At 44.5% G+C, this 25670-nt stretch overlaps 1 protein-coding gene across 1 annotated transcript in view; it reads left to right on the forward strand.

Annotated features, from left to right (window-relative positions):
• Positions 1–25670, forward strand: part of LOC121535150 (glypican-1) — a 148857-nt gene that overhangs the window by 98452 nt on the left and 24735 nt on the right. The window lies entirely within an intron of this gene.

Raw genomic sequence — 25670 nt, forward strand, 5'->3', positions numbered from 1 at the left:
AGAGACGGGTCAGACCAAGGTGCAGCATGGTATGCGTACATGTTTATGACATACAAGATTTTTTCTTTAACAAGATGCGAAGGATTTTCTTCAGACACCCGACAAGGCCCAAATCCCCATCATTCGCATGAGAAAGAGACTGAGATATTGGGGACGTAGGTCGGGGTGCCTTGTGAGGATCCAATGGCGAGTGAGTAATCTGCCTCTACCATCAGCCCTATTAGCCAACGTACAACCATTGGATAACAAAATAGACTAACTACGATCACGGATATCCTACCAACGGGACATTAAAAACTGTAATATCTTATGTTTCACCGAGTCGTGGCTGAACAACGACATGGATAACATACAGCTGGTGGGATATACGCTGCTTCGGCAAGATAGAACGGCTGACTCCGGTAAGACAAGGGGTGGCGGTCTGTGTATATTTGTAAACAACAGCTGGTGCAAGAAATCTAATATTAAGGAAGTCTTGAGGTTTTGCTCACCTGAGGTAGAGTATCTCATGATAAGCTGTAGACCACACTATTTACCGAGAGAGTTTTGAATTATATTTTTCGTAGCTGTCTATTTACCACCACAAACCGATGCTGGTACTAAGACCGCACTCAAAGAGCTGTATAAGGCCATAAGCAAACAGGAAAACGCTCATCCAGAGGCAGCGCTCCTAGTGGCCGGGGACTTTAATGCATGGAAACTTAAATACTTAATTTCTACCGGCATGTTAAATGTGCAACCAGAGGAAAAAAACTCTAGACCACCTTTACTCCACACACAGAGACGCATACAAAGCTCTCCCTCACCCTCTATTTGGCAAATCTGACCATAACTCTATCCTCCTGATTCCTGCTTACAAGTAAAAACTAAAGCAGGAAGCACCAGGGACTCGGTCAATAAAGAAGTGGTCAGATAACGCAGATGCTAAGCTACAGGGCTGTTTTGCTAGCACAGACTGGAATATGTTCCGGGATTCTTCCGATGGCATTGAGGAGTACACCACATCAGTCACTGGCTTCATCAATAAGTGCATCAAGGACGTCATCCCCACAGTGACCGTACGTATATACCCCAACCAGAAGCCATGGATTACAGGCAACATCCGTACTGAGCTAAAGGGTAGAGCTGCCGCTTTCAAGGAGCGGGACTCTAACCCCGACGCTTATAAGAAATCCCGCTATGCCCTCCGACAAACCATCAAACAGGCAAAGTGTCAATACAGGAGAAAGACTGAATCGTACTATACCGGCTCCGACGCTCGCCGGATGTGGCAGGGCTTGCAAACTATTACAGACTACAAAGGGAAGCACAGCCGCGAGCTGCCCAGTGACACGAGCCTACCAGAAGAGCTAAATTACTTCTATGCTCAACGTTCAACACCATAGTGCCCTCAAAGCTCATCACTAAGCTAAGGACCCTGGGACTAAACACCTCCCTCTGCAACTGAATCCTGGACTTCCTGACGGGCCGCCCCCAGGTGGTAAGGGTAGGTAACAACACATCTGCCATGCTGATCCTCAACACGGGGGCCCCTCAGGGGTGCATGCTCAGTCCCCTCCTGTACTCCCTGTTCACCCATGACTGCATGACCAGGCACGACTCCAACACCATCATTAAGTTTGCCAACGACACAACGGTGGTAGGCCTGATCACCGACAACAATGAGACAGCCTATAGGGAGGAGGTCAGAGACCTGGCCATGTGGTGCCATGATAACAACCTCTCCCTCAACGTGATCAAGACAAAGGAGATGATTGTGGACTACAGGAAAAAAACGGACCGAGCACACCCCCCATTCTCATCGACGGGGCTGTAGTGGAGCAGGTTGAGAATTTCAAGTTCCTTGTTGTCCACATCACCAACAAACTATCATGGTCCAAACACACCAAGACAGTCATGAAGAGGGCACGACAAAGCCTATTCCCCCTCAGGAGACTGAAAAGAGAGCATCCTGACTGGTTCCATCACCGCCTGGTATGGAAACTGCTCGGCCTCCGACCGCAAGGCACTACAGAGGGTAGTGCGTACGGCCCATTACATCACTGGGGCCAAGCTTCCTGCCATCCAGGACCTCTATACCAGGGCTTGTCAGAGGAAGGCCCTAAAAATTGTCAAAGACTCCAGCCACCCTAGTCATAGACTGTTCTCTCTGCATGGCAAGCGGTACCGGAGCGCCAGGTCTAGGTCCAAAAGGCTTCTTAACAGCTTCTACCCCCAAGCCATAAGACTCCTGAACAGCTAATCAAATGGCTACCCGAACTATTTGCATTATCCCCCCCTCTTTTACGCTGCTGCTACTCTCTGTTTATTATCTATGCATAGTCACTTTAACTCTACCTACATGTACATATTACCACAATTACCTCGACTATCCTGTGCACCCGCACATTGACTCTGTACCGGTACCCCCTGTATATAGCCTCGCTATTGTTATTTTACTGCTGCTCTTTAATTATTATTTTGTTTTGTTTTTTGTTATCTAAACTCAGCAAAAAAAGAAATATCCTCTCGCTGTCAACTGTGTTTATTTTCAGCAAACTTAACGTGTAAATATTTGTATGAACATAACAAGATTCAACAACTGAGACATAAACTGAACAAGTTCCACAGATATGTGACTAACAGAAATTGAATAATGTGCCCCTGAACAAAGGGGGGTCAAAATCAAAAGTAACAGTCAGTATCTGGTGTGGCCACCAGCTGCATTAAGTACTGCAGTGCATCTCCTCCTCATGGACTGGACCAGATTTGCCAGTTCTTGCTGTGAGATCTTACCCCACTCTTCCACCAAGGCACCTGCAAGTTCCCGGACATTTCTGGGGGGAATGGACCTAGCCCTCACCATCCGATCCAACAGGTTCCAGATGTGCTCAATGGGATTGAGAGCACTTTTTGCCAGTCCTGTCTGGTTCATTGACGGTGGGTTGGTGCCCATAGGCGACGTTGTTACCGGTGATGTCTGGTGAGGATCTGCCTTACAACAGGCCTACAAGCCCTCAGTCCAGCCTCTCTCAGCCTATTGCGGACAGTCTGAGCACTAATGGAGGGATTGTGCGTTCCTGGTGTATCTCGGGCAGTTGTTGTTGCCATCCTGTACATGTCCCACAGGTGTGATGTTCGGATGTACCGATCCTGTGCAGGTGTTGTTACACGTGGTCTGCCACTGCGAGGACGATCAGCTGTCCGTCCTGTCTCCCTGTAGTGCTGTCTTAGGCGTCTCACAGTACGGACATTGCAATTTATTGCCCTGGCCACATCTGCAGTCTTCATGCCTCCTTGCAGCATGCCTAAGGCACGTTCACTCAGTTGAGCAGGGACCCTGGGCATCTTTATTTTTGTGTTTTTCAGAGTCAGTAGAAAGGCCTGTTTAGTGTCCTAAGTTTTCATAACTGTGACCTTAATTGCCTACCATCTGTAAGCTGTTAGTGTCTTATTGACCGTTCCACAGGTGCATGTTCATTAATTGTTTATGGTTAATTGAATGGGAAACGGTGTTTAAACCTTTTAAAGTGAAATCCTGTGAAGTTATTTGGATTTTTACAAATTATCTTTGAAAGACAGTGTCCTGAAAAAGGGACTTTTCTTTTTTTGCTGAGTTTATTTTTTCCTTAACACTTATTTTTCTTAAAACTGCATTGGTTAAGGGCCTTTATGTATGCATTTCACTGTAAGGTCTACAGCTGTTGTATTCGGCGCATGTGACAAATACAATTTTATTTTATTTTATTTGGAGGCTCTAACCCATAGTTAAGAGCAGAGCACAGCTGGTTTAGAAGACGGTATCCCACACTGCAAGTGTGACTCTCACCAAGAGAAAATATAGATGTATTATCTTAATTTGACCCTGATTCTCACATCAGGAAAATTATTTTGCAGCAACAGAAAATGTGAATTATTATGTGTAAATTTGCATTTCGTGCTGCGCAGGAGAATTCTCTGTGACAACGGAGTGATCAAATTAAGATAGCAGATCTGTATTAACTCACTAAATTTAGGAGAACTGTAACCTGTAAAATGTGTGTGTCCTTCCTCTACCTGAGTCACCTTTGCCACCACCTGGCCATGAACAAAATTCTAAAGTAAACATTTGAAGAGCACACTTGTGTTTGTGTGCGTGTGTCTGCATGTGTGTGTTTACAACAGATCCATCCCCCTTTTTATCTCTATAAACACAAATCGAGAGACATAAACGATTCGTCGGGCCTGGGCACATATCTGTTGAATAGATTTGCACCGAAGCCTCAGCTTAGCCAAACCTCTAATTCTTCATAAATGAGGGGTTTATCATAGTTTCCCTTCTCAATGACTCCTCATATTTTCTACTGGAAAAGCATATTTTCTGCCTGGTCTTATGGAAAAGACTGTGGAGCCGTGGAGTCAGAAGAGTGTGTGTGCGTGTTTGTGTGAAGACAGAGCAGTGGGTACTACCAGCTGCCAGCTGCTAACAGTGGAAAGAAAAGGACAGTAGGGGTCAGCTTCCACTGCCCACAGAAAAAGGTGGGTTGGAGCTATGTGACGAAAGAGAAAATGAGAGAGAGAGAGAGAGAGAGAGAGAGAGAGAGAGAGAGAGAGAGAGAGAGAGAGAGAGAGAGAGAGAGAGAGAGAGAGAGAGAGAGAGAGAGAGAGAGAGAGGGAGGGAGGGAGGGAGGGAGGGAGGGAGGGAGGGAGGGAGGGAGGGAGGGAGAGAGAGAGAGAGAGAGAGAGAGAGAGAGAGAGAGAGAGAGAGAGAGAGAGAGAGAGAGAGAGAGAGAGAGGGAGGGAGGGAGGGAGGAGGGAGGGAGGGAGGGAGGGAGGGAGGGAGGGAGAGAGAGAGAGAGAGAGAGAGAGAGATCATGATAGAGGATGAGAGGGAGTCAGAAAGTGACAGTGAGGCCGAGTAACAAACACCTGAAGAGACAAAATGAAAGTTGAGACTAAAAGTCAACGAGAGCGAAAGAGAGGTGGAGGAGTAGAGGTCAAAGAGGACGTCAAGTAAAGACACCTAAGAGAGAGGTGTTGGATGGCGGGCAGCTGTGCCAGACAGAAGGTGCCGTTATCCTGGCAGGTGGTGGAAGGGCTAATATTGTCATGCCTGGCATCTGGATGGCACTGTGTGTGTGTGTGTGAGTGTGTGAGTGTGAGTAAGAGAGAGAGAGAATGCGACCCCGAACAGCAGCCCTTCATACACACACACTCGACAGACACGACACTCCAGTATCCCTAGCCAGTGGGTTATTGCCTTGTGTATGTCAGCCTATGTTTTGTCTGTGAGGCAGATTACTCCTCATTTAAGTAGAGAGAGTTCTGGCTGACGGGCACACTCAGTTCTACACTTAGAATTAAGGGTGACTCGATGAACCCTGGAGATTTTCTATGCATTGAGCGCGTTCCACAGCTAAGGCGAGGCGATGCGACAACCAATGGTTGTGTGATCGACTGACAAATTGCTATAACATTTGCTGTGGTTAGCTGATACTTAAAATACCTATACAGGCGTTCTAAGATCTGTCAGGCGTCAGCAACGTCTAAGCTCTGGAACATGGCCCTCATTGAAAAGTTTAAAAATGGAACCCCTCGCATTACAAAAAGGTTCCGGTTTGAACTTTTACACAGGGGTTCCTTGAATACCCTTTTCAAAGTTCTTCAAGGAACCTTTTTGAACTGGAAAGGTTCCCCGCGTGGCAATTTTTAGAACCCCAAAAGTTTATTCCAGTCTCCTTTACTTCTAAGAGTGTAGATGACCAAGCAAGACACTTATTTATTCATTGAATTATATGTTGTTGTTTTTTACATTACCCAGTCTGTTAAAGTGGCAATCTGTGATTGCTACATCAATTTCTGGACTTATACATTCATAATATGTAGACGTTGATTCATGAAGGTTATAACTTATAAATGCCTCATGAGCTTAGTTCTACTGTCTTACCCCATAAGAGACCACAATATAAGGTTGTTTTATTCCTTTGTTTGTAAACAATGTATGCCTAGTTGTAAACAAACACTGTACAGCCTCAAAACATGGTTAAAAGTATAATGTTGATATCATGGACGGTCAGTAATTGCATCCATAGCTCTGTCTATGAATTTGAGAGGGGTTACATTTCCAGCCCCATCCCTCAGATTTTTTACCAAAACAGTGATGGGGTAATCGCTTTGATATTGTTAAAACTGCAGATTGCCTTTTAAGAAACTGCAGATTGCCTTTTAAGAAACTGGGTTGGCTGGGATTGAATGTCCCTAAGAAGTTGTTTTTATGGTTGTCTGAACAAAACAGTAGGCTTTTCATCTAATAACTAAATTATTATACAGTTCTAGGCTTATACCACCTGAAAGCAGAATCATATCATATCGTAATCTGTTATGATTTAAAAGCAGTTACTTTCATGTATTACACCTAATTGAAGTATCTTGGGACCATCAGTAAACATTAGGATTGTCCACATAACATGATTATTTTGTCGCTAACTCTTCACCATTATAGACAACAGATTTGATTCATTATCAGACAAATGTCCTGCTTTCAGGGTCACCTCTGCTGATGTCATAAGTGCCAAGGACATCTGCTCCATTGTGCCGCCTGATTGGCTCGTGGTCTTGGCATGCAAATCACGTCGCGCAGGAGCCAGTGTTACAGTGTTCTTATTACACCAAACACATTACTCACTGTGAAAAGAGGATGGCGGTAGAGAGAGGAGGGATGCAGGCGGGAGACGAAGAGAGGAAACGGTGGAGAGAGAGAGATGGAGGAAGAGGAGCGAGGGAAGGGAGAAGGTTGGAAGGAGAAGAGGGAAGGATGGAGAGACAGGAGAGAGAGGAGAAGGAGAATAAAGGAGAGGGAGAGAGAGGGAGAGAGAGGAAAGAGAAAGAGTTGGTAGGAGAAGGAGAAGAGCGAGGGATGGACAGTGAGCAATGAGGGGGGAGAGATGGAAAAAGATGACATTTCGGAGAGGGACAGTGAAAGAAAGAGGGAGTGGAGGGGGAAAACAGATTGAAAAAGGGGGAGAAAAAGGGGAGGGAGCGGAGAGACGGTAAATAGTGCATGAGAAAGAGAGAGAGACAGAGAAAAACAGGAATAGAGACAGAAAGAGAGTGAGAAACATAGATAGAGAGAGACAGAGAGAGAAACATAGATAGAGAGAGACAGAGAGAGAGAGAGTGAGAAACATAGATAGAGAGAGACAGAGAGAGAGTGAGAAACATAGATAGAGAGAGACAGAGAGAGAGTGAGAAACAGAGAGAGAGAGAGACAGAGAGAGAAACATAGATAGAGAGAGACAGACAGAGAGAGAGTGAGAAACATAGATAGAGAGAGACAGAGACAGAGTGAGACACATAGATAGAGAGAGACAGAGAGAGAAACATAGATAGAGAGAGACAGACAGAGAGAGAGTGAGAAACATAGATAGAGAGAGACAGAGAGAGAGTGAGAAACATAGATAGAGAGAGAGAGACAGAGAGACTGAGGAATCGGAGTGTTGTGTGTCAGAACAGCTCTCCATCCATCACAACACTTATCAGCGGTGCGGTTAGCGCCGTTAGCCTGAGGAGTGCCACGGCCCCTTAAGAAGCATTTAGACGTCATTAAAAGACAACTATACGCTGAGAGAAACCATTCATCAACTGATGTCTGCAGGCCAACATCCCTCTGTCGTCTCTCTCTCTCTCTATTTATCTCTCTCCGTCTCTCACCACAACATCCTCTTCCACAGTCTGACTATGGCCTTGGGAATGTGGTCCATTGTTTGGGCAATGGGCATATACAGCTGGAGGTAGTTGAGACTGATTGAGATGTATGATTTGACAGAATTATGAGGGCGTTGAAGCATCAAGGGTCATTATGGTAGGCTGTTGTGATGGAGTGGTATGTAACAAAATAGGTTACTGTTGGGCTCTTTTTGGACCCAGCCAAGGCCCAGAGTAAATGTGTTGGTTGTGTTTGTTGTGCATGTGATAGGGAGTGCCCGGAGTAACGAGGAAAAAGAGGGAGAGAGATTGAGGGAGGGAGGGAGCAAGCAAGCGAGTGAGAGAGAGGTGGACAGCCATAGAGGAAGGGCAGAGCACCATCTGCTGTTGAGGGGACTGGAGCTGGGTCATCAAAGGACGGCCAAGCTAGCCAGGCCTAAAGCAACCACATCAACACAATGCATCCCATCCAACTCTCCCTCCTCCTCTCTTCCCTCGCTCTCCTCGCTGACTCACTCACTCCATCTCACTCTCCCTCCCTCCCTCAGCCAAGGAGCGTACTGTTAATCTGATCATTCGGCACATGTCAAACTAGACAAACGCAATTAGGAGGACCGGATACATTGTGGCCGAGGCCTCCACAGTTCACTCCTCCCTCCTCCTCCCTCTCTCCATTTATCTCTCTCTCCCTCTCTGTCTATCCATTTCCCGCCTCACCACAAATTAACACACAGGCTATTCGTGTCCAGAACCATACAGAGCTATCACAGTGTGTGTGCATCTGTGTGTGCATGTGCGTGTGCGCAAATGTGTGTGCCAGTTTGCTACAGCAGGAAAGTAATCCTGCAGCAACAAGAAATGTGGATTATAATGTGGATTATAATGAATTGACTTTTTTGTAGGGTTTGAAAAAAATGAAAGGGAAAATTTAGTCTGAAATTCTAAAGTGGAAATTACAAACTTCAGAAGCCTTTTTAAACCTCAAATACACTACACGTTTTAAATGTCCAGCATTGCAGGAAAGTTATCCTGCAACAGGGTGATCAAATGAAGATCCTACATCTGTATGTGTGTGTGGTGAGATGGAGAGGTGTCAGATTACCAAGGTGTCAGCCTGTGCCGTCATTAGTGGTGTTCTGTATAGAACAGAGTGAGGGGAGGACCTAACAACAGATACAGCTAGTCTGTCTTTTATCCTGCTATGACCTGGGAATGTCCCAGGAGGATAGCATGCCTTGTGCTTTCCTATTGTGACTCGAGGTTACACACACAAACGCAGGCACGCACGAATACACACACACAAAAACAAACACAAACACACACAGACACACAAACAAACACAAACACACACACCCCTCTGGATTCAGCTGTGGTGGTAGCAATGTCATACAGTATCATGATGTTAGAGGGTTGAGTGATCAGATTGGGCTCATCAGGTGATCACATCAGGATCGCTATGTATAAGGCTCCTGTGAGGGACACTAATCCAGGATCATTAGGATGAATATCAGTGGTTCAGTACACTGAACCCCCTGTGTCAGAAACTGATTCAAGATCAGTTGTTTGCAGCCAGGCCACAGTAAGCCCTCTGAGGGAGAAACTGATTCAGGATCAGCTTGTAATGAGCAGAGGTGGTACAGGGTAGGCCCAGTAAGCTTCCAGTAGGAGTAATTGGTAGTCTGAGGAGGATCAACGTCAACTCTTAAACACAGAGGCACCGAATCCCACATCAATACCAGGGCTTATCTTGAGAGGGGTGAGAGGAGAGAGAACGGAATGGAGGAGTGAACGAGAGAATCAACAGGATTATTGAGAAAGATAGAGAGCGTAAACTACTGAGAACACTGTGTGTGTGTGTGTGTGTAATGTGTGTGTGTGTGTGTGTAATGTGTGTGTGTGTGTGTGTAATGTGTGTGTGTGTGTGTGTGTGTGTGTGTGCGTGCTTGTCTGCCTGCCTGCCTGTGTCCGTGGGTGCATGTTTTTGTGGACTAGGCAAAGTGGCTGGTATTGACACAAAGGTTGGAGTATATGGTTTCCAGTAGGCATGTATGAAGGGTGAATATTTCAAACAGATAAAGGGAGTTAGAGTTATACTGAACAGAAATATCAACGCAACATGTAAAGTGTTGGTCCCATGTTTCATGAGCTGAAATATCAATTTTATTTTATATAGCCCTTCTTACATCAGCTAATATCTCGAAGTGCTGTACAGAAACCCAGCCTAAAACCCCAAACAGCTAGTAATGCAGGTGTAGAAGCACGGTGGCTAGGAAAAACTCCCTAGAAAGGCAAAACCTAGGAAGAAACCTAGAGAGGAACCAGGCTATGAGGGGTGGCCAGTCCTCTTCTGGCTGTGCGGGTGGAGATTATAACAGAACCATGCCAAGATGTTCAAAAATGTTCATAAGTGACAAGCATGGTCAAATAATAATCAGGAATAAATCTCAGTTGGCTTTTCATAGCCGATCATTAGAGTTTAAAACAGCAGGTCTGGGACAGGTAGGGGTTCCATAACCGCAGGCAGAACAGTTTAAACTGGAATAGCAGCAAGGCCAGGCGGACTGGGGACAGCAAGGAGTCACCACGGCCGGTAGTCCCGACGTATGGTCCTAGGGCTCAGGGTCTCTCAGTTGGCTTTTCATAGCCGATCATTTAGAGTTGAAAACAGCAGGTCTGGGACAGGTAGGGGTTTCGTAGCCGCAGGCAGAACAGTTGAAACTGGAATAGCAGCAAGGCCAGGCGGACTGGGGACAGCAAGGTGTCATCATGCCCGGTAGTCCTGACGTATGGTCCTAGGGCTCAGGTTCTCAGAGAGAAAGAGAGAACGAGAGAATTAGAGAGAGCATACTTAAATTCACACAGGACACTGGATAAGACAGGAGAAGTACTCCAGGTATAACCAACTAACCCCAGCCCCCCGACACATAAACTACTGCAGCATAAATACTGGAGGCTGAGACAGGAGCGGTCCGGAGACACTGTGGCCCCATCCGAAGAAACCCCGGACAGGGCCAAACAGGAAGGATATAACCCCACCCACTCCGCCAAAGCACAGCCCCGCACCACTAGAGGGATATCCCCAACCACCAACTTACAATCCTGAGACAAGGCCGAGTATAGCCCACAGAGGTCTCCACCACAGCACAAACCAAGGGGGCGCCAACCCAGACAGGAAGATCACGTCAGTAACTCAACCCACTCAAGTGACGCACCCCTCCCAGGGACGGCATGAAAGAGCACCAGCAAGCCAGTGACTCAGCCCCTGCAACAGGGTTAGAGGCAGAGAACCCCAGTGGAGAGGGGAACCGGCCTGGCAGAGACAGCAAGGGCTGTTCGTTGCTCCAGCCTTTCCGTTCACCTTCACACTCCTGGGCCAGACTACACTCAATCATATGACCTACTGAAGAGATAAGTCTTCAGTAAAGACTTAAAGGTTGAGACCGAGTCTGCGTCTCTACATGGGTAGGCAGACTGTTCCATAAAAATGGAGATCTATAGGAGAAAGCCCTGCCTCCCGCTGTTTGCTTAGAAATTCTAGGGACAATTAGGAGGCCTGCGTCTTGTGACCGTAGCGTACGTATTGGTATGTACGGCAGGACCAACTCGGAAAGATAGGTAGGAGCAAGCCCATGTAACGCTTTATAGGTTAACAGTAAAACCTTGAAATCAGCCCTTGCCTTAACAGGAAGCCAGTGTAGGGAAGCTAGCACTGGAGTAATATGATCAAATTTCTTGGTTCTAGTCAGGATTCTAGCAGCCGTATTTAGCACTAACTGAAGTTTATTTAGTGCTTTATCCGGGTAGCCGGAAAATAGAGCATTGCAGTAGTCCAATCTAGAAGTAACAAATGCATGGATCAATTTTTCTGCATCATTTTTGGACAGAAAATTTCTGATTTTTGCAATGTTACGTAGATGGAAAAAAAGCTGTCCTTGAAACAGTCTTGATATGTTCGCCAAAAGAGAGATCAGGGTCAAGAGTAACGCCTAGGTCCTTCACAGTTTTATTTGAGACGACTTTACAACCATCAAGATTAATTGTCAGATTTAACAGAAGATCTCTTTGTTTCTTGGGACCTAGAACAAGCATCTCTGTTTTGTCCGAAGTTTAAAAGTAAAAAAGTTTTCAGCCATCCACTTCCTTATGTCTGAAACACAGGCTTCTAGCGAGGGCAATTTTGGGGCTTCACCATGCTTCATTGAAATGTACAGCTGTGTGTCATCCGCATAGCAGTGAAAGTTAACATTATGTTTTCGAATAACATCCCCAAGAGGTAAAATATATAGTGAAAACAATAGTGGTCCTAAAACGGAACCTTGAGGAACACCGAAATGTACAGTTGATTTGTCGGAGGACAGACCATTCACAGAGACAAACTGATATCTTTCCGACAGGTAGGATCTAAACCAGGCCAGAACTTGTCCGTGTAGACCAATTTGGGTTTCCAGTCTCTCCAAAAGAATGTGGTGATCGATGGTGTCAAAGGCAGCACTAAGGTCTAGTAGCACGAGGACAGATGCAGAGCCTCGGTCTGACGCCATTAAAAGGTCATTTACCACCTTCACAAGTGCAGTCTCAGTGCTATGATGGGGTCTAAAACCAGACTGAAGCATTTCGTATACATTGTTTGTCTTCAGAAAGGCAGTGAGTTGCTGCGCAACAGCTTTTTCTAAAATTTTTGAGAGGAATGGAAGATTCGATATAGGCCGATAGTTTTTTATATTTTCCGGGTCAAGGTTTGGCTTTTTCAAGAGAGGCTTTATCACTGCCACTTTTAGTGAGTTTGGTACACATCCGGTGGATAGAGAGCTGTTTATTATGTTCAACATAGGAGGGCCAAGCACAGGAAGCAGCTCCTTCAGCAGTTTAGTAGGAATAGGATCCAGTATGCAGCTTGAAGGTTTAGAGGCCATGATTATTTTCATCATTGTGTCAAGAGATATAGTACTAAAACACTTAAGTGTCTCTCCCGATCCCAGGCCCTCGCAGAGCTGTGCAGATCCAGGACAGCTAAGCCCTGGAGGAATACGCAGATTCAAAGAGGAGTCCGTAATTTGCTTTCTAATGGTCATGATCTTTTCCTCAAAGAAGTTCATGAATTTATCACTGCTGAAGTGAAAACCATCCTCTCTTGGGGAATGCTGCTTTTTAGTTAGCTTTGCAACAGTATCAAAAAGAAATTTTGGATTGTTCTTATTTTCCTCGATTAATTTGGAAAAGTAGGATGATCGAGCAGCAGTGAGGGCTCTTCGGTACTGCACGGTACTGTCTTTCCAAGCTAGTCGGAAGACTTCCAGTTTGGTGTGGCGCCATTTCCGTTCCAATTTCCTGGAAGCTTGCTTCAAAGCTCGGGTATTTTCTGTATACCAGGGAGCTAGTTTCTTATGACAAATGTTTTTCGTTTTTAGGGGTGCAACTGCATCTAGGGTATTGCGCAAGGTTAAATTGAGTTCCTCAGTTAAGTGGTTAACTGATTTTTGTCCTCTGACGTCCTTGGGTAGGCAGAAGGAGTCTGGAAGGGCATCAATGAATTTTTGTGTTGTCTGAGAATTTATAGCACGACTTTTGATGCTCCTTGGTTGGGGTCTGAGCAGATTATTTGTTGCGATTGCAAACGTAATAAAATGGTGGTCCGATAGTCCAGGATTTTGTGGAAAAACATTAAGATCTACAACATTTATTCCATGGGACAAAACTAGGTCCAGAGTATGACTGTGGCAGTGAGTAGGTCCAGAGACATGTTGGACAAAACCCACTGAGTCGATAATGGCTCCGAAAGACTTTTGGAGTGGGTCTGTGGACTTCTCCATGTGAATATTAAAATCACCAAAAATTAGAATATGATCTGCTATGACTACAAGGTCTGATAGGAATTCAGGAAACTCAGAGAGGAACGCTGTATATGGCCCAGGAGGCCTGTAAACAGTAGCTATAAAAAGTGATTGAGTAGGCTGCATAGATTTCATGACTAGAAGCTCGAAAGATGAAAACGTCATTTTTTTTTTGTAAATTGAAATTTGCTATCGTAAATGTTAGCAACACCTCCGCCTTTCTGCGGGATGCACGGGGAATATGGTCACTAGTGTAACCAGGAGGTGAGGCCTCATTTAACACAGCAAATTCATCAGGCTTAAGCCATGTTTCAGTCAGGCCAATCACATCAAGATTATGATCAGTGATTAGTTCATTGACTATGACTGCCTTTGAAGTGAGGGATCTAACATTAAGTAACCCTATTTTGAGATGTGAGGTATCACGATCTCTTTCAATAATGGCAGGAATGGAGGAGGTCTTTATCCTAATAAGATTGCTAGGGTGAACACCACCATGTTTAGTTTTGCCCAACCTAGGTCGAGGCACAGACACAGTCTCAATGGGTATGGCTGAGCTGACTACACTGACTATGCTATTGGCAGACTCCACTAAGCTGGCAGGTTGGCTAACAGCCTGCTGCCTGGCCTGCACCCTATTTCACTGTGGGGCTAGAGGAGTTAGAGCCCTATCTATGTTGGTAGATAAGAGGAGAGCACCCCTCCAGCTAGGATGGAGTCCGTCACTCCTCAGCAGGTCAGGCTTGATCCTGTTTGTGGGTGAGTCCCAGAAAGAGGGCCAATTATCCACAAATGTTATCTTTTGGGAGGGGCAGAAAACAGTTTTCAACCAGCGATTGAGTGCTGAGACTCTGCTGTAGAGCTCGTCACTTCCCCTAACTGGGAGGGGGCCAGAGACAATTACTCGATGCCGACACATCTTTCTAGCTGATTTACACGCTGAAGCTATGTTGCACTTGGTGACCTCTGACTGTTTCATCCTAACATCGTTGGTGCCGACGTGGATAACAATATCTCTATACTCTCTACACTCGCCAGTTTTAGCTTTAGCCAGCACCATCTTTAGATTAGCCTTAACGTCGGTAGCCCTGCCCCCTGGTAAACAGTGTATGATCGCTGGGTGATTCGTTTTAAGTCTAATACTGCGGGTAATGGAGTCGCCAATGACTAGGGTTTTCAATTTGTCAGAGCTAATGGTGGAGCCTTCGGAGTCTCAGACCCCGTAACGGGAGGAGTAGAGACTAGAGAAGACTCAGACTCAGACTCCGACTCGCTACATAATGGGGAAAACCGGTTGAAGGTTTCTGTCGGCTGAATGAGCGACACCGGTTGAGCATTCCAACAGTATTTCCCTCCAGAAGCCATGAGAAAGTTGTCCGGCTGCGGGGGACTGTGCGGGGGATTTATACTAACGTTACTGTCTGTACTTGCTGGTGGCACAGACGCTGTTTCTTCCTTTCCTACACTGATATTACTCTTGCCTAACGATTGCGTCTGAAGCTGGGCTTGTAGCACAGCTATTCTCGCCGTAAGGCGAGAATTCTCCTGTATATTATGAGTACAGCGACTGCAATTAGAAGACATCATGTTAATGTTACTACTTAGCTTCGGCTGTTGAAGATGTTGATGAACCATGTCCAGATGAAGCGTCCGGAGTGAAAAAGTTGAATAAGGGAAAAAAGTTGCGATGGAAAAAAGGAAAATAACGTAAAGTTGGCAGCTAAAACGCACAGGAAAGTGACTCTTCTGTCTCGGGATAAACGTCCGGGGTGAAAAAGTTTAACGAAAAAAGATGAGTGAGGACAAAACTAAAAAGTTGGTAAATTTGTTGAACACAGAGATTAATTAAACGTTTATTAAAAGTAAAACGTGAATAGTTTGGCAGGTAGCCAAGTAGCAACAAACAGCAGAGCAGCACGGAGACAACGTCTGGAAAATATCCCAGACATTTTCCAGACGCACAAAAAGCTTATTTCTCTCAAATTTTGTGAACAAATTTGTTTACTTTCATGTTATTGAGAATTTCTCGTTTGCCAAGATAATCCATCCACCTGACAGGTGTGGCATACCAAGAAGCTGATTAAACAGCATGATCGTTACACAGGTGCACCTTGTGCTGGGGACAATAAAAGGCCACTCTAAAATGTGCAGTTTTGTCACACAACACAATGCCACAGATGTCTCAAGTTTTGAGGGAGTGTGCAATTGGCATGCTGACTGCAGGAATGTCCAACAGAGCTGTTGCCAGAGAATTTAATGTTAATTTATCTACCATAAGCCGCCTCCAACGTTGTTTTAGAAATGTTGGCAGTACGTCCAACCGGCCTCACAACCGTAGACCATGTGTAACCACACCAGGACCTCCACATCCAGCTTCTTCAGACGAGCCACCCGGACAGCTGATGAAACAGTGGATTTGCACAACCGAATAATTTCTGCACAAACTTTCATAAACTGTCTCAGGGAAGCTCACCAGGGTCTTAACCTGACTGCAGTTCTGCGACTTCAGCAGGAAAATGCTCCCTTTCGATGGCCATTGGGACACTGGAGAAGTGTGCTCTTCACGGATGAATCCCAGTTTCAACCCCTCTTTTCTTTCTACCAGGTAAGTTGACTGAGAACACATTCTCATTTACAGCAATGACCTGGGGTATAGTTACAGAGGACAGGAAGGGGAATGAAGCTGCGTGCGAGAGAGAATATATTTAACCTTTACTTTGACAGGGAGTCATGTTGAGACCAAGGTCTCTTTTGCAAATGAGCCCTGTAATTACAAAGATACACATCAACTACAAAATGCAAAACGGGAATACAAAACAGGATCATAGAAAAACACATTCTTCATCAAAAAGGTCCTCAATCAGCAGTGTACTGTCCTCCTTGATGTGTTTCTAACCAAAATTAGACAGCCAGCCAAACTCCATGAACGACATCGGTCAGAAAATAGCCTCCTACCTCCAGTGGTTTATTGAAGTCACACGGAAATTGAAAAGATAGATACAAAAGCATATTACTGACAAGCCAAATACTGTTAGATTGAAAAGCTTAGCTGACAGCTGTATTTTATACAGAAATACATAATATAAGTTAAAATGCATGTGCACCGTTCCAAGCACCTAACATGCTAAATACAGCACTCTGTAAAATAATAGGCTATAACAATGCTAGCTAGCATATGTACACTGGACGGCAAAGGGCTAACATAACTAGCAATGTAAAGCTACATAATAACAATGTTCTAAGCATTACATATGCAAACTACTTCCTAATATAGTTAGATGAATTGTTAATTAAACATTTTAATATTCACAAGCAATGCTTACGCAGCCATAACAAAAGGATGGCAGATAATCATGAGTACATTGCTATCCTGACAAATGTGCTTAATCAAATGAAACACTTCTTGCTTCCTGTTTTACAGCACCACAGAAGAAAGTACCATAGAATAAATACAATTAACTAGGTGCCATACGTGATATGGGCAGCAGATGGCGCTAAATCACAAAGTGCATACAAAACCTGAATGGGAGGCAGAACAAGCAGTCTGAATTAGCCTAGAGGTACCAAAATGTAGAAGTGTGTGAGTAAGTACATGTGTGTGTTATTATATGCATGTGAAAGAATATTACTAATAGTACATTACACCTGGGTTATTGTGTTAGCATATGCCCTGTATAGAGTAGGATATAGCTTTACAGCGCCTACAGCCACCTGTAGGCCCTCTCCTATCCCCCTGGTCACCCCAACCTGGTGCTCTGTCACTGGGGATGATCATCCCTCAACCCCCCACCTCCACCTGGAGGTCATGGTGCTGATGAGGGAGAGGTGGAGGGGGGAAAGGTGGAGAGGGGGGTGAGGGGAGGTTGGAGGGCTAGATTGTGGTCCCTCCGGGGCCCCTTAGAAACAAAATGGAAGAGCAAGGTCATACACACACACATGTTCGTGCGAGGGCACACACACACTGTGTCATGTTAATGATGGTCATTAGTCACCCGGGCTGAAGGGTATAGAGGGGACTGGCTGCCCTATGGCACAGTAGGAGATTACTAAACACTAACCGATTCACCCTGTTCTGGAAAGTAATGTCTAGGATTTCTGACATGCCCATGTGTAAATCTTATCTGAAGGGTTACCATGCATTATCTGACTGCTATTTACTCTGTTGTATAAAAATACACATGACTTTGAGCCAAAGCATGGCTATTCTGTCTTTTTCCATCTCTATTTTAGCCAGTGTGTCTTCCAACCCAGCTAAGTCAACAGTATAGCCCCAGCAACAGTCTGCTCCTGTCACAGGCCGTCAGTCTGTAAGTACTGTTTACTCTAGGACAGGGGTCTCCAACAGGTCGATCGCGAGCTACCAGTAGCTCACAGCCCACCAATGAGTAGCTCGCCAAACAATTCTGAAAGTGCATGCAATTTTCATGTGTTCCACCGCAAACAGTCATAAACAAATCTCACAAGTATCAGACACCGCAAGCTCCAAGCTAATCAACGCAACATTTACATTATCCCACCCTTGGTTAGCCACTTTTGGCTTAAAAAGCCAAACCTAACACAATTTCTGCCAATTGATTTCCAACAATATTTCCCCTTTCTGTCTGTGTGGTGCGAGCGTTTGTTTATCAGCCAGTTGATGTGATAACCTTCTTGTGGGTTGACAGAAATACTATCCCTAAAACCTCAATTAAATGTTAACTGCAAAGTAGGCTTACCTGGCAGAAGTATATCATGAGGAAGTACTGTATATCATTTGTATCTATTATTTGTTATTTGCAAACTTTGCCATGAAATGAGCAGCAGTACAGAACCATCACTAGACCCGGACATTAGATGCACATTCCTCACTCGCTAGATGCACAATTACAGGGCCAGATGCGCAATTTAAGTCTTCTGATATGATTTAAGCATAGACATGGACTCAGAACATCCGATTTCGTTGTTTCTCTATGAACAATTGTAATTTTAAGATTGAGAAATAAAACTGAGAATATAATTTGTGAAAATATAAAACAGAATTTGGGGAACAAATCACAGATTTTATAGGGCCCTTCATAGAGTTGTTTATTAACCATTATTTTACCAGGTATATTGGCAGAAAACGCAGTGCACTACTTTCTCTTGAACACTAAGGACCTGGGGAAGAGTTGCAGGGGAGAGGAGAAGAGAAGAAGTGCCTATTTGAAAGCTAGAAAAAATATGATTTTTTAAAAAGTACCTCTCATGCTAGAAAAGGTTGGAGACCCCTGCCCTAGGACAAACACACAGACAGTGTCAGTCTCTCTAAGATTTTAGTTTGTGTGTGTGTGTGTGTGTGTGTGCATGTTTGTGTGTGTGTGTGTGTGTGTGTGTGTGTGTGTGTGTGTGTGTGTGTGTGTGTGTGTGTGTGTGTGTGTGTGAGACAGCAGAGTGGCACACCCAGCTAATCCTAACAGACACAGAGTTCTGGAGAATTCTGTCTGACTGGCATTGGGTCAGGTGGCAGGGGAATGATCTGTCATCCAGTCAGAAACACACCGACCAAGCACTTTGCTCTGCTCAGAAAGGCCTGGAATATCAGGCCTTTTTTGTGTTTTTTTGCCCTGAGCGTAAAGGTAGTTGCCAGGAATACAGTATGTTGGTATTGTAGGTGTTCTCACGGTGTCTGTGTCTCACCCTCAGTCGCCCACCTGTCCACTGTGTAGGCATTTGGTTGAATTCAAAACAAAAGCCTTTAGCGATGTTTTTTGCTAGCTTAGAATCCACTACACATCAGCTGCATTATACAGCAACTTTTGCATTGCCTTAAAAAGCAACACTTAGTCCCCAAGCTAGCCCTAGACTGAAACTTCACCATAACAAAGCCCATTATCAGTAAATACTTCTAGTAAACACTCTGTTCGCCTCTAGTCATTATTTCTCTCTGTTATGTTTACTGGCAGTGTTGGCTTTAATGAGTAGTCTTTGTTTTTGTAATGTTTCACAATCATTCCCCAGCAGAACAGCAGAAAACAGATATTCCCAAAAATACCCCCCCCTTTAATAATGAGTAGGACTATAGGATAATAGTGACATCATCAGACAAGGCCATGCTTAGATAATGTTGAGCAGTTGGGTCAGGGTGAGCATATCATATTATTACCATTATATTCTGTAATTTATTCAACACTGTCGGATCGTCTTCAGGCAGTGTGTCTGCGTGTGTACTGGATGTGTGGTGAATGTTTGCTGTGTGTGTATGTTTGTGTATGACCCCATAGGGACCACAATCTAACGGTGGTGTGAGTGAGTGAGAGCGAGAGCGAGAGTGAGTGAGAGAGAGAGAGAGAGAGCGAGACACTGAGTGTACAAAACATTACTATAGGTGAGGCAATGTTTTTCCACTCCTCAATTGTCCAGTGTTGGTGATCGTGTGCCCACTGGAGTTGCTTCTTCTTGTTTTTAGCAGATAGGATTGAACCCTTGTGGTCTTCTGCTGCAATAGCCCATCCGAGATGCGGTTCTGCACACCACTGTTGATATGTGCCGTTATTTGCCTGTTTGTGGCCCGCCTGTTAGCTTCTTGACATTTTCCTTCAACCTCTCATCAACGAGCTGTTTTGGCCCACAGGACTGCCACTGACTGGATGTTTTTTGTTTGTCGCTCCATTCTCGGTAAACCCTAGACACTGGCCGAGGAGGCCAGCCGTTTCTGAGATATTGGAACCGGCGCGCCTGGCACCGACGATCATACCACGTGCAAAGTCGCTTAGGTCACCCGCTTTGCCCATTCTATTGTTCAATCGAACAGTAACTGAATGCCGGTCTGCCTGCTTTATATAGCAAGCCACGGCCACGTGACTAACTGTCTGTAGGAGCGAACCATTTTCGTGAATGGGGTGGTGTACCTAACAAACGGGCCACTGAGTGTATATACACTGAGTGTACAAAACATTAGGAACATCTGCTCTTTCCATGACATAAACTGACCAGGTGAATCCAGGTGAAAGTTATTATCCCTTATTGATGTCACCTGTTAAAGCCACAGCAATCAGTGTAGATGAAGGGAGACAGGTTAAAGAAGGATTTTTACACCTTGAGTCAATGGAGATTGTGTATGTGTGCCATTCAGAGGGTGAATGGGCAAGACAAAATATTTAAGTGCCTTTGAAGTGGGTAGGTTAGTAGGTGCCAGGCGTACCGGTTTGAGTGTGTCAAGAACTGTAACGCTGCTGGGTTTTTCACGCTCAACAGTTTCCCATGTGTATCAAGAATGGTCCACCACCCAAAGGACATCCAGCCAACTTGACACAACTGTGGGAAGCATTGGAGTCAACATTGGCCAGCATCCCTGTGGAATGCTTGTAGAGGGCATGCCCCGACGAATTGAGGCTGTTCTGAGGGCAAAAGGGGGTGTAACTCAATATTAGGAACGTGTTCCTAATGTTTTGTACACTCAGTGTATATTATATGCAAAAAAATTGGGAAAGTATATTATTTTATACTAATACAATTGCTCAGAGAAATAGATCTTTTTTAACAAGTAATAACTTTTTTTCTCAAAAAGGCAGGGGTCAAAACAGGCAGAGACCCCTTTTTCAATACCTTTCAGTACCTCACCTTGCAAGGATAACAGCACTGAACCTTTTTCTCAAATGTTTTATGAGTTGGAGAACACATTTGGAGGGATCTTAGTCCATTCCTCCATACAGAATTGTTCCAATACAGAATCCTTCCAGATCCTTGATATCCTTCGTCTGCGCTTATGGGCTGCCATCTTCAATTCAAACCACAGGTTTTCAATGGGTTTCATGTTCGCAGTATGAGATGGCCATTGCCAAAATGTTGATTTTGTGGCCAATTAACCATGTCTTTGTGGATTTTGATGTGTGCTTAGGGTTATTGTCTTGCTGGAAGATCCACTTGTGGCCAAGTGTCAGCCTCCTGGCAGAAGCAACCTGTTTGGAGTTGATTTAACAGGTGACATCAATAAGGGATCATAGCTTTCACCTGGATTCACCTGGTTAGTCTATGTCATGGAAAGAGCAGGTGTTCCTAATGTTTTGTACACTCAGTGTAGCTGAGTATTTGAATTATTTGTTTTATACATTCATTTTTGCTCATATTTATCATAAGAACAAATTATTATTTACAATGATGGCCCTATCCTGTGGGGATGGGGGCCTGGGATTCAAAATAAAAATGTAGAACAAAATGCACATCACGACAAAAGAGAGACTGAAGACAACAACACAACATGGTAGCAACTAAACATGACAACACAACATGGTAGCAACACAAACATGACAACAACACAACATGGTAGCAACACAAACATGACAACAACACAACATGGTAGCAACAGAACATGACAACAACACAACATGGTATCAACACAAACACTGTTAGGCACAGACAACATATACATACATATATATATATATATATATATATATATATATATATATATATATATATATATATATATATATATAATAGAGAGGGAGAGAGGGAGAATGACACAGAGAGAGGGAATGACACAGAGAGAGAATGACACAGAGAGAGAATGACACAGAGAGAAAATGACACAGAGAGAGAATGACACAGAGAGAGAGAATGACACAGAGAGAGAATGACACAGAGAGAGAGAATGACACAGAGAGAGAATGACACAGAGAGAAAATGACACAGAGAGAGAATGACACAGAGAGAGAGAATGACACAGAGAGAGAATGACACAGAGAGAGAATGACACAGAGAGAATGACTCAGAGAGAGAGAGAGAATGACACAGGGAGAGAGAATGACAGATAGAGAGAATGACAGAGAGAGAATGACACAGAGAGAGAATGACACAGAGAGAGAGAATGACACAGAGAGAGAGAGAATGACACAGAGAGAGAATGACACACAGAGAGAGAATGACACAGAGAGAGAGAGAATGGCACAGAGAGAGAGAATGACACATAGAGAGAATGACACAGAGAGAATGACACAGAGAGAGAGAATGACACACGGAGAGAGAATGACACAGAGAGAATGACACAGAGAGAGAGAGAATGACACAGAGAGAGAGAGAGAGAGAGAGAGAGAATGACACAGACAGAGAGAGAGAGAGAGAGAGAGAGAGAGAGAGAGAGAGAGAGAGAGAGAGAGAGAGAGAGAGAGAGAGAGAGAGAGAGAGAGAGAGAGAGAGAGAGAGAGAGAGAGAGAATGACACAGAGAGAGACAGTACTGCTGAGCTAAGGGAATTCTCTAACCCATACTGGGGGGTTTCATAGCGGCTCAGTGATTCCTCTCCCCATCTGGGGTGCATGACGGGCCGGAGGAGATAAGAACGCCTTCAAAGAAAATGACGCAGTCGAGGACACACACCCAAAATGTTGATTTTGTGGCTAATTAACCATGTCTTTGTGGATTTTGATATGTGCTTAGGGTTATTGTCTTGCTGGAAGATCCACTTGTGACCAAGTGTCAGCCTCCTGGCAGAAGCAACCTGTTTGGAGTTGATTTAACAGGTGACATCAATAAGGGATCATAGCTTTCACCTGGATTCACCTGGTTAGTCTATGTCATGGAAAGAGCAGGTGTTCCTAATGTTTTGTACACTCAGTGTAGCTGAGTATTTGAATTATTTGTTTTATACATTCATTTTTGCTCATATTTATCATAAGAACAAATTATTATTTACAATGATGGCCCTATCCTGTGGGGATGGGGGCCTGGGATTCAAAATAAAAATGTAGAACAAAATGCACATCACGACAAAAGAGAGACTGAAGACAACAACACAACATGGTAGCAACTAAACATGACAACACAACATGGTAGCAACACAAACATGACAACAACACAACATGGTAGCAACACAAACATGACAACAACACAACATGGTAGCAGCAGAACATGACAACAACACAACATGGTATCAACACAAACACTGTTAGGCACAGACAACATATACATACATATATATATATATATATATATAATAGAGAGGGAGAGAGGGAGAATGACACAGAGAGAGGGAATGACACAGAGAGAGAATGACACAGAGAGAGAATGACACAGAGAGAAAATGACACAGAGAGAGAATGACACAGAGAGAGAGAATGACACAGAGAGAAAATGACACAGAGAGAGAATGACACAGAGAGAGAGAATGACACAGAGAGAGAATGACACAGATAGAGAATGACACAGAGAGAATGACTCAGAGAGAGAGAGAGAATGACACAGGGAGAGAGAATGACAGATAGAGAGAATGACAGAGAGAGAATGACACAGAAAGAGAATGACACAGAGAGAGAATGACACACAGAGAGAGAATGACACAGAGAGAGAATGACACAGAGAGAGAGAATGACACAGAGAGAGAGAGAATGACACAGAGAGAGAATGACACACAGAGAGAGAATGACACAGAGAGAGAGAGAATGGCACAGAGAGAGAGAATGACACATAGAGAGAATGACACAGAGAGAATGACACAGAGAGAGAGAATGACACATGGAGAGAGAATGACACAGAGAGAATGACACAGAGAGAGAGAATGACACAGAGAGAGAATGACACAGAGAGAGAGAATGACACAGAGAGAGAGAATGACACAGAGAGAGAATGACACAGAGAGAAAATGACACAGAGAGAGAATGACACAGAGAGAGAGAATGACACAGAGAGATAATGACACAGAGAGAGAATGACACAGAGAGAATGACTCAGAGAGAGAGAGAGAATGACACAGGGAGAGAGAATGACAGATAGAGAGAATGACAGAGAGAGAATGACACAGAGAGAGAATGACACAGAGAGAGAATGACACACAGAGAGAGAATGACAGAGAGAGAGAATGACACAGAGAGAGAGAATGACACAGAGAGAGAGAGAATGACACAGAGAGAGAATGACACACAGAGAGAGAATGACACAGAGAGAGAGAGAATGGCACAGAGAGAGAGAATGACACATAGAGAGAATGACACAGAGAGAATGACACAGAGAGAGAGAATGACACATGGAGAGAGAATGACACAGAGAGAATGACACAGAGAGAGAATGACACAGAGAGAGAGAGAGAGAGAGAGAGAGAGAGAGAGAATGACACACACAGAGAGAGAGAGAGAGAGAGAGAGAGAGAGAGAGAGAGAGAGAGAGAGAGAGAGAGAGAGAGAGAGAGAGAGAGAGAGAGAGAGAGAGAGAGAGAGAGAGAGAGAATGACACAGAGAGAGACAGTACTGCTGAGCTAAGGGAATTCTCTAACCCATACTGGGGGATTTCATAGCGGCTCAGTGATTCCTCTCCCCATCTGGGGTGCATGACGGGCCGGAGGAGATAAGAACGCCTTCAAAGAAAATGACGCAGTCGAGGACACACACACACACATTAAAGACGATGCAATGAAAATGTATTTTTGAACAGTGCAGTCGCAGCCCAGCCTGTTATTGTGTTGGGTGTTTTTGGCCAGAGCCATTGTACTGACAGATTGGAGAGTCCCATTCCAGCAGGACTGGGTTTGTCGGCTGTTGATGTTGTTATCTGCTTTTGTTTGTGTGTGTCTCTGCAGCCCTGTATGTGCCTGTGTCTGTTTATGCTAGTTTATGCTGTGTGCTTCTGACTGCACAAATATGTTAATGTTTTTTCCACTGTCTCTGTTTCCCACTCTCCCACTCATTGCGTTTTATGTGGGTGGCAACATTATCTTCCACTGCACATCCTATCCTTATCCTGAGAATACATTTAAACACTTCCTCTCTGGGTTCATCTCTGTGGCATCTTTCATACGCAGTACAAAGAAATTAGATGCAGAGAGAGTAGTGGTGTAAAGTTACTGAGAAGTCAGTGCAGAGCCCCAGTCCTCACAGCTAAACTACACTAAACGGCAGGGAGCTGTATCATAGGCAACACCACTCTTTGAGACTGACCTATGTCCTACTGTTGTTTGTCGCAAGGTGGATTCAGAAAAAACACATAAAAGGGAAATTACACCCTTTCATTTTTGCATTTTCTTTGCTTACAAACCCCCTGTGAAGAGATGACTGTGTCATGTAAAGAGGGTAAGAGAGAAAAAAGAAGAAGAGCAAGGAGGACAACATTGGTCAACAGCTCAGCTAAGAATCACTAAAGCTATGCACAGCAAAGTAAAGCATTACCACTGCCTGAAAGTGAAGTTTGTAGAGAACATAAGCTGCCTATCTAAATCATCCTACTAGGATGGCTG

This window comes from Coregonus clupeaformis, chromosome 21, assembly GCF_020615455.1.
Source record: "Coregonus clupeaformis isolate EN_2021a chromosome 21, ASM2061545v1, whole genome shotgun sequence".
Taxonomy (NCBI): domain Eukaryota; kingdom Metazoa; phylum Chordata; class Actinopteri; order Salmoniformes; family Salmonidae; genus Coregonus; species Coregonus clupeaformis.